The sequence below is a fragment of the Oryx dammah genome, unplaced genomic scaffold (genome assembly GCF_014754425.2).
Source record: "Oryx dammah isolate SB20612 unplaced genomic scaffold, SCBI_Odam_1.1 HiC_scaffold_28, whole genome shotgun sequence".
Lineage (NCBI taxonomy): Eukaryota > Metazoa > Chordata > Mammalia > Artiodactyla > Bovidae > Oryx > Oryx dammah.
Window position 1 is genome coordinate 27,769,096 of NW_024070212.1, and position 9,474 is coordinate 27,778,569.

A 9,474-nucleotide genomic window follows, 5' to 3' on the forward strand; every position below is an offset into this window, starting at 1 on the left:
AGAGACTATGATGCTAGGGCTAGAACTATTTTCCCAGCCACTCCAGAAAAGCCAGTCTCTCTGCTACCATCCTTTGCTGGACTGTCCAGCCTTTCATGGCCACTGACCCAGCTGCTCACCTTTCCTTCCAAGTCTCATGTGGGATCTTGGCTTGGTGGACCTAGGTCACGTGGAGAACACTGGTGGCAAAGAATCTGCAAAATGTAGCTTTTTCAGCATCTTCAGTTCAGGAAAGCACTTTAGAATGCAGTTGGAGTGAGCACTGAATGCCAAGTCAATGGTTTTGTCCTGCCTCAATTCCTCTGTTCTCCATAGAGATATGTGGTGGAAAATGAGTGTGAGATCTTGATGCTCCAAGTTGATACCATACAACTTTACATCTGGAAGAGATTTGGGGTTTGTAGATCCTAGGGGTTCCTGAAAGGGCATTAGGGACTTGCCACAGTGATTAAGAAGGGGTTAGGGGAGTGGCCAATATGTTTAATAATAACTCTGATATATTTCAGATTCTGTGCTAAAAATATATAAATAAATAAAATTAAAGAGTCTGTAAATTATTGGCTAATCTAGCTTCATTTTTACTGATGAAAAAACAGGGACTCAGAGATACAAATGCCTTGTCCACAGTCATAGAACTTGTTGCTGTTGTTTAGTCACTAAATCGTGTCTGACTCTTTGCAACCCCATGGACGGTAGCACATCAGGCTCCTCTGTCCTCCACTATCTCCCAGAATTTGATTCTATCTAACCATCTCATCCTCAGCCACTCTCTTCTCCTGTTGCCTTCAGTCTTTCCTAGCATCAGGGTCTTTTCCAATGAGTCAGCTCTTCACATCACGTGGCCAAAGTGGCAAAACCAAGACCAAAACTTGAATTGTTCCTTTTGCATCTGCAACACAGTATCTGAATATGTGTTCATTCAAAACTGCCTGAGGTGCATGATCTGGGTTTAGCACAGGTGGTAACATGGCTTGATTTCAACTTCAACAAAGGTCCGTCTAGTCAAAGCTACGGCTTTTCCAGTAGTCATGTGTGGATGTGAGAGCTGGATGATAAAGAAAGCTGAGCACCGAAAAACTGATGCTTTTGAACTGAGGTGTTGGAGAACACTCTTGAGAGTCACTTGGACTACATGGAGATCAAACCAGTCCATCCTAAAGGATATTAGTCCTGAATATTTATTGGGAGGACTGATGCTGAAGCTGAAACTCCAATACTTTGGCCACCTGATGCGAAGAACTGACTCATTTGAAAAGACCCTGATGTTGGGAAAGATTGAAGGCGGGAGGAAAAGGGGATGACAGAGGATGAGATGGTTGGATGGTATCACTGACTCAATGGACATGAGTTTGAGCAAGCTCCAGGAGTTGGTGATGGGCAGGGAAGCCTGGCGTGCTGCAGTCTGTGGGGTCGCAAAGAGTCAGACATGACTGAGCGACTGAACTGAACTAAATCACTGCCCCAGAGAAGTCTGCCTGGATCCACCAGGCCAAGCCAGTCCTTCCTGTCACGTGCATTCTTGGAGCCTATACTTCTCCCTTTAAGCATTCAGTACAATTATAATGAATCTAATCACTGTGTTGCTTAATGTCCATCTCTCTTGTTAGAATGTAAGTTCCATGAATGGTCTGCAGAGTGAGACAATCTGAGTTTAGCCCTAAGTAGGGTCTCTGTTTCCTTATCTATTAAATGGGCCTAATAATTCCATTCTGCTTTACTGTTGTGAGAAGGGCAGGAGAGAATGACTAAAAGCTGGATCTGAATTTGGAGTCTCATGTCCCATAGCCAGTCAAACTATGGGAGAAATTACAATCCATGCCTTGGTATTCTGAAGCCTAGAATGTGAGGACTGAAATTGTTCCTGAGATCCTTGGGATTTAGCTTCCTGGGTTTATATGACCTTCAATTCTGATTGAAAAAAATAATAAATGTGAATTATAGGAAAAAATAGAAAATGTAGATAATTGCAAAGAAGAAAATTTAAAAATCACCTGTGACTTCATGGTTTAATATTAATATTTTGGCATCATCTCAAAATGTTATGTTCATATTTATATAACAGATTTATATGACTCAATGGACATGAATTTGAGCAAACTCTGGGCTATAGTGAAGTACAGGGGAGCCTAGTGTGCCGCTGACCATGGGATCATAAAGAATCCAACATGATTTAGCGACTGAACAACAAAACAACAATGACGACAATTTATATGGCTTACAGTCTGTGTATTTTATTTTTAAATATTTTAGAACATTTTCATATTTAAATGGTCTTATATAATTTGATGTTCTTACCATATTTTGTTTTTAAATTTTGATTTGAGACTGTTTCTTTTCTAATGTAATCATTCAGTGGTATAAACTGCCTTCTTAACACTGCTTTTGATGCATCCTACAAATTTTGATATGTTATATTTTAATTTTCATTGTTATATACCTTTTAATTTCCTTTTTGAGACCTTCTAATTTTGCTAACTAGCCTATTTAATTATGAAATTAATTTATTCATAAGGTAAAACAATCCAAACATTATGAGTTTTCAGTAAAAGAAAACTCTCATCCTGTACCTACCCCAGTTCCTTTCATCAAGGTAAACGTAGTAAACGGTAATTCTGTGGGCCTGACAGAAACCTTCCACTTACACACATGGGTGTTTGTGTGCATGTGTGTGTGAGATAATGTGTTTCATGTTTTATCTTCTGTTGGACAAACAGGAACACACAACACATTCTGTGCAGCTTACATATGGGGTAGACTGATTACAAAGTTGGTCGCAACTATTCCCTCCTCATATTTCTTGCAACATAACTTTGAAGTTATTCTCATTGAGAGGGAGAATAATGTAAATCAATGAAGTTAGAATATTCCCTCACAACTTACACAAAAATAAACTCAAAATGGCCTAAAGATATAGCATGACACCATAAGACTCCTATAAGAGAACACAGGCAAAACATTCCCTAACATAAATTGTAGCAATGTTTTCTTATGTCAGTCTCCAATGAAAAAGAAATAAAAGCAAAAATAAACAAATGGGACCTAATCAAATTTACAAGCTTTTGCAAAGCAAAGGAAACTATCAACAAAATGAAAAGAGAACATATGGAGTGGAAGAAAATATTTACTAACAATGCAATCAACAAGGGCTTAATTTCTATGATATATAAGCAGCTCATACAGCTCAATATAAAAAGATAAACAATCCAGGCAAAAAGTGGGCAGAAGACATAGGTAGACATTTTCCCAAAGAGGACAGAAATATGGCTAACAGACACATGAAAAAGAAAAGATAGTCAATATCAGTAATTACTAGAGAAATGTAAATCAAAACTACATACCAGTTAGAATGGCCATCATCAAAAAGTCTACAAATAATAAATACTGGAGATGAAACAGAGAAAAGGAAACCCTACTGTTCTGTTGATGAGAATTTAAATTGGTGCAGCCACTATGGAGAACAGTATGGAGGTTCCTTAAAATTAAAATAGTTACCATATGATCCAGCAATCCCACTCCTGGGCATGTATCTGGAAAATATTAAAACTCTAATTTGAAAAAAATACATGTACCCCAATGTTCATAGCAGTACCATTTGCAGTGGCCAAGACATGGAAATAAACTAAGTATCCATCAACAGATAAATGGATAAAGAAGATGTGGTACATATATACAATGGAACATTACTCAGCCATAGAAAGAATGAAATAATGCCATTTGCAGCAAATTATCATACTAAATGAAGCAAGTCAGAGAAAGACAAATATAGTGTAACATCACTTATAATATCATTTACATGTGGAATCTAAAAAAAGAGATACAAACGAACTTACTTACAAAACAGAAATAGACTCAGACATCAGGAACAGCGGCGGTAAGGAGATAACCCCATCCAAGGCAAGGAGCAGAGGCTGTGCTTTGCTGGAGCAGCCGTGAAGAGATCCCCACACCCAAGGTAAGAGAAATCCAAGTAAGATGGTAGGTGTTGCAAGAGGGCATCAGAGGGCAGACACACTGACACCATACTCACAGAAAACTAGTCAATCTAATCACACTAGGACCACAGCCTTGTCTAACTCAATGAAACCAACCCATGCCTACGGGGCAACCCAAGATGAGCGGGTCATGGTGGAGAGGTCTGACAGAATGTGGTCCCCTGGAGAAGGGAATGGCAAGCCACTTCAGTATTCTTGCCTTGAGAACCCCATGAACAGTATGAAAAGGCAAATGATAGGATACTAAAAGAGGAACTCCCTAGGTCATTAGGTGCCCAATGTGCTACTGGAGATCAGTGGAGAAATAACTCCAGAAAGAATGAAGGGATATAGCCAAAGCAAAAACAATACCCAGTTGTGGATGTGACTGGTGATAGAAGCAAGGTGATGCTGTAAACAGCAATATTGCATAGGAACCTGGAATGTCAGGTCCATGAATCAAGGCAAATTGGAAGTGGTCAAACAAGAGATGGCAAGGGTGAATGTCGACATTCTAGGAATCAGCGAACTAAAATGGACTGGAATGGGTGAATTTAACTCAGATGACCATTATATCTACTACTGCGGGCAGGAATCCCTCAGAAGAAAAGGAGTAGCCATCATGGTCAACAAAAGTGTCCGAAACGCAGTACTTGGATGCAGTCTCAAAAATGACGGAATGATCTCTGTTCATCTCCAACGCAAACCATTCAATATCACAGTTATCCAAGTCTATGCCCCAACCAGTAATGCTGAAGAAACTGAAGTTGAACGGTTTTATGAAGACTTACAAGACCTTTTAGAACTAAGACCCCAAAAAGATGTCCTTTTCATTATAGGGGACTGGAATGCAAAAGTAGAAAGTCAAGAAACACCTGGAGTAACAGGCAAATTTGGCCTTGGAATGCGGAATGAAGCAGGGCAAAGACTAATAGAGTTTTGCCAAGAGAAAGCACTGGTCATAGCAAACACCCTCTTCCAACAACACAAGAGAAGACTCTACACATGGACATCACAAGATGGTCAACACTGAAATCAGACTGATTATATTCTCTGCAGCCAAAGATGGAGAAGCTCTATACAGTCAACAAAAACAAGACCAGGAGCTGACTGTGGCTCAGATCATGAACTCCTTATTACCAAATTCAGACTCAAATTGAAGAAAGTAGGGAAAACCGCTAGACCATTCAGATATGACCTAAATCAAATCCCTTATGATTATACAATGGAAGTGAGAAATAGATTTCAGGGCCTAGATCTGATAGATAGAGTGCCTGATGAACTATGGAATGAGGTTCATGACATTGTGCAGGAGACAGGGATCAAGACCATCTCCATGGAAAAAAAATGCAAAAAAGCAAAATGGCTGTCTGAGGAGGCATTACAAATAGCTGTGAAAAGAAGAGAGGCGAAAAGCAAAGGAGAAAAGGAAAGATAGAAGCATCTGAATGTAGAGTTCCAAAGAATAGTAAGAAGAGAAAAGAAAGCCTTCTTCAGCGATCAATGCAAAGAAATAGAGGAAAAGAACGGAATGGGAAAGACTAGAGATCTCTTCAAGAAAATTAGAGATAACCAAGGGAACATTTCATGCAAAGATGGGCTTGATAAAGGACAGAAATGATATGGACCTAACAGAAGCAGAAGATATTAAGAAGAGGTGGCAAGAATACACGGAAGAACTGTGCAAAAAAGATCTTCACGACCCAGATAATCATGATGATGTGATCACTAATCTAGAGCCAGACATCTTGGAATGTGAAGTCAAGTGGGCCTTAGAAAGCATCACTATGAACAAAGCTAGTGGAGGTGATGGAATTCCAGTTGAGCTGTTTCAAATCCTGAAAGATGATGCTGTGAAAGTGCTGCACTCAATATGCCAGCAAATTTGGAAAACTCAGCAGTCGCCACAGGACTGGAAAAGGTCCATTTTCATTCGAATCCCAAAGAAATGCAATGCCAAAGAATGCTCAAACTACTGCACAATTGCACTCCTCTCACATGCTAGTAAAGTAATGCTCAAAATTCTCCAAGCCAGGCTTTAGCAATACGTGAACTGTGAACTCCCTGATGTTCAAGCTGGTTTTAGAAAAGGCAGAGGAACCAGAGATCAAATTGCCAACATCCTCTGGATCATGGAAAAAGCAAGAGAGTTCCAGAAAAACATCTATTTCTGCTTTATTGACTTTGCCAAAGCCTTTGACTGTGTGGATCACAATAAACTGTGGAAAATTCTGAAAGAGGTGGGAATCCCAGACCACCTAACCTGCCTCTTGAGAAATCTGTATGCAGGTCAGGAAGCAACAGTTAGAACTGGACATGGAACAACAGACTGGTTCCAAACAGGAAAAGGAGTATGTCAAGGCTGTATATTGTCACCCTGCTTATCTAACTTATATGCAGAGTACATCATGAGAAATGCTGGACTGGAAGAAACACAAGCTGGAATCAAGATTGCCGGGAGAAATATCAATAACCTCAGATATGCAGATAACACCACCCTTATGGCAGAAAGTAAAGAGGAACTAAAAAGCCTCTTGATGAAAGTGAAAGAGGAGAGTGAAAAAGTTGGCTTAAAGCTCAACATTCAGAAAACGAAGATCATGGCATCTGGTCCCATCACTTCATGGGAAATAGTTGGGGACACAGTGGAAACAGTGTCAGACTTTATTTTTTTGGGCTCCAAAATCACAGCAGATGGTGACTGCAGCCATGAAATTAAAAGACGCTTACTCTTTGGTAGAAAAGTTATGACCAACCTAGATAGTATATTCAAAAGCACAGACATTACTTTGCCAACTAAGGTGCATCTAGTCAAGGCTATGGGTTTTCCTGTGGTCATGTATGGATGTGAGAGCTGGACTGTGAAGAAGGCTGAGCACCGAAGAATTGATACTTTTGAACTGTGGTGTTGGAGAAGACTCTTGAGAGTCCCTTGGACTGCAAGGAGATCCAACCAGTCCATTCTGAAGGAGATCAGCCCTGGGATTTCTTTGGAAGGAATGATGCTAAAGCTGAAGCTCCAGTACTTTGGCCACCTCATGCCAAGAGTTGACTCATTGGAAAAGACTCTGATGCTGGGAGGGATTGGGGGCAGGAGGAGAAGGGGATGACAGAGGATGAGATGGCTGGATGGCATCACTGACTCAATGGATGTGAGTCTGAGTGAACTCCGGGAGATGGTGATGGACAGGGAGGTCTGGTGTGCTGCAATTCATGGGGTCGCAAAGAGTCGGACACGACTGAGCGACTGAACTGATAGAAAAGAAACTTATGGTTGCCATAGGGGAAAGGAGGTGGGGGTGATAAATTAGGAATTTCAGATGAACAGAAACACACTATTATGCATAAAATAGATAAACAATAAGGACCTACAGTATAGCACAGGGAACTATATATTCAATATCTTGTAATAACCTATAATGGAAAAGAATGTAAATATATACATATTTCCAATATTGGAAAATTATATATATATATATATGGCACCCCACTCCAGTTCTATTGCCTGGAAAATCCAATGGACGTAGGAGCCTGGTGGGCTGCAGTCCATGGGGTCACTCAGAGTTGGACACGACTGAGCGACTTCACTTTCACTTTTCACTTTCATGTATTGGAGAAGGAAATGGCAACCCACTCCAGTATTCTTGCCTGGAGAATCCCAGGGATGGGGGAGCCCAGTGGGCTGCCATCTCTGGGGTCGCATAGAGTTGGACACGACTGAAGCGACTTAGCAGCAGCAGCATACATGAATTCTACCATGTGAACAAATGTCGGCTAACCTATGGGAAGATAAACCTCCACATGGAGGTTAATTGTCCCAGCCAAGTCAATTCTAAACCAGTCTACACTGGCTGACCTCCAAACATGTGAGAGCTCATCCAAGATCAGCAGAGCTGCCTATCCAACCCATATCTGACTACAGAGTCAACCAAAGGTTAACCAACAATGAATACTTATTGCTCTAAGCTGCTGAATTTTGGAGCAAGTTATGTGGCAATAACTTACAGATATGTGATGTTTTCATATCAGTACATGGAATAAATTAAATGTGTAAAATGCTTAGAACCATGCCTGGGTTATAGTAAGCTTTCAAAAAATGTTAGCTCTAATTTAATTCTCCAAGCCCGGCTTTAACAGTATGTGAACCGTGAACTTCCAGATGTTCAAGCTGGTTTTAGAAAAGGCAGGGGAACCAGAGATTAAATGGCCAACATCCACTGGATTATCAAAAAAGCAAGAGAGTTCCAAAAAAGCATCTACTGTTGCTTTATTGACTATGGCAAAGCCTTTGACTGTGTGGATCACAATAAACTGTGGAAAATTCTGAAAGAGATGGGAATATCAGACCACCTGACCTGCCTCCTGAGAAATCTATATGAAGGTCAAGAAGCAACAGTTAGAACCAGACATGGAACAACAGACTGGTTCCAAATTGGGAAAGGAGTACGTCAAGCCTGTCTATTGTCGCTCTGCTTATTTAACTTATATGCAGAGTACATCATGAGAAATGCTGGGCTGGATGAAGCACCAGCTGGAATCAAGATTGCCGGGAGAAATATCAATAACCTCAGATATGCAGATGACACCACCCTTATGGCAGAAAGCAAAGAAAAACTAAAGAGCCTCTTGATGAAAGTGAAAGAGTGAAAAAGTTGAAGGAGTGAAAAAGTTGGCTTAAAACCCAACATTCAAAAAACTAAGATTATGGCATCTGGTCCTATCACTTCATGGCATATAGATGGGGAAATAGTGGAAACAATGATAGAATTTATTTTCTTGGGCTCCAAAATCACTGCAGATAGTTACTGTGGCCATGAAATTGAAAGACGCTTGCTCCTTGGAAGAAAAGTTATGACCAACCTAGACAGCGTATTAAAAAGCAGAGACATTACTTTGCCAACAGAGACATTACTTTGCCAACAAAGGTCTGTCTAGTGAAGGCTATGGTTTTTCCAGTAGTTATGTATGGATATGAGAGTTGGACTATAAAGAAAGCTGAGCACTGAAGAATTGATGCTTTTGAACTGTGATGTTGGAGAAGATTCTTGAGAGTCCTTTGGACTGCAAGGAGAGCAAACCGGTCAATCCTAAAGGAAATCAGTCCTGAATACTCATTGGAAGGACTGATGCTGAAGCTGAAACTCCTAACTTTGGCCACCTGATGTGAAGAACTGACTCCTTGGAAAAGACCCTGATGCTGGGAAAGATTGAAGGCAGGAGGAGAAGGGGAGGACAGAGGATAAGATGGTTAGATGGCATCACCGACTTGATGGGCATGAGTTTGAGCAGGCTCCGGGAGTTGGTGAAGGACAGGGAGGCCTGGTGTGCTGCATTCCACAGGGTCACAAAGAGTCGGACACAACTGTGTGACTGAACTGAACTGAATTTAGTATTACACACTAATAATGTCTGCAAAGTATTCCATTGTATGAGGTACTGTTATTTATTCAAAGTCTTTATTTGTTGAACACATATTATTTCTATTATAAAGAATTCTGCAATT